Raw genomic sequence first — 1,109 nt, 5'->3', positions numbered from 1 at the left:
CCAGCAAGATTTTGCTGAAAGGACCCTGATATAGCTGTCTCTTGTGAGGCTATGCCAGTGCCTGGCAAACACAGAATTGGATGCTCACAGTCAGCTATCAGATGGAACACAGGCCACCAATAGAGGAGCTAGAGAAAGTACCCAAGGAGCTGGAGGTGTCTGCAACCCTATAGGTGGAACAACAATATGAACTAACCAGCACCCCCAAAGTTCGTATCTCTAGCTGCATATGTAGCAGAAGATGGTCCAGTCAGCCATTATTGGGAAGAGAGGCCCCTTGGTCTTGCAAACTTTATAAGCCCCAGTACAGGTGAACACCAGGGCCAAGAAGGGGGTGTGGGAGGGTAGGTGAGCGGGGCGGGGGGAGGGTATAGGGGACTTTGGGGCTAGCAATTAAAATGTAAATGAAGTAAATACCTAATAAAAATTGGGAAAAATACAAACAAACAAAACAAAACAACAAAAACAGCAACAACAAAAAGGTGATTCTTCATCACAATGATCATCCATCGTGATCAAGTAGGCATCATTCCTGGGATGCAGGGATGGTTTAATATATGGAAATCCATCAACGTAATCAATCTTATAAACAATCTCAAAGACAAAAACCACATGATCATCTAATTAGATTCGGAGAAAACATTAGACAATATCCAACACCCATTCATGATAAAAGTCTTGGAAAGATCAGGAATTCAAGGCCCATACCTAAACATAATAAAAACAATATACAGCAAACCAGTGGCCAACATCAAACTAAATGGAGAGAAACTTGAAGCAATCCCACTAAAATCAGGGACTAGACAAGGGTGCCCACTTTCTTGCTACCTATTAAATAGACTACTTGAAATCCTTGCCAGAGCAATTAGACAACAAAAGGAGATCAAGGGAATACAAATTGGAAAGGAAGAAGTCAAAATATCACTATTTGCAGATGATATGATAGTATGTATATCTGTCCCTAAAAATTCCACCAGAGAACTCCTAAACCTGATAAACAGCTTCAGTTCAGTACCTGGATATAAAATTAACTCAAACAAATCAGTGGCCTTTCTCTACACAAAGGATAAACAGGAGGAGAAAGAAATTAGGGAAACAACACCCTTCAC

At 40.8% G+C, this 1,109-nt stretch overlaps 1 protein-coding gene across 1 annotated transcript in view; it reads right to left on the bottom strand.

The window, feature by feature from the left end:
- The window catches only part of LOC110314628 (desmoglein-1-beta-like), a 37,400-nt gene that overhangs the window by 7,655 nt on the left and 28,636 nt on the right, over positions 1 to 1,109 (bottom strand). The gene's annotated exons all lie outside the window — the stretch shown is intronic.

Source organism: Mus pahari, unplaced genomic scaffold, assembly GCF_900095145.1.
Source record: "Mus pahari unplaced genomic scaffold, PAHARI_EIJ_v1.1 scaffold_9520_1, whole genome shotgun sequence".
Lineage (NCBI taxonomy): Eukaryota > Metazoa > Chordata > Mammalia > Rodentia > Muridae > Mus > Mus pahari.
The sequence above is the reverse complement of the archived record's forward strand: the minus strand, read 5'-3'. Positions and strand labels throughout refer to the sequence as shown.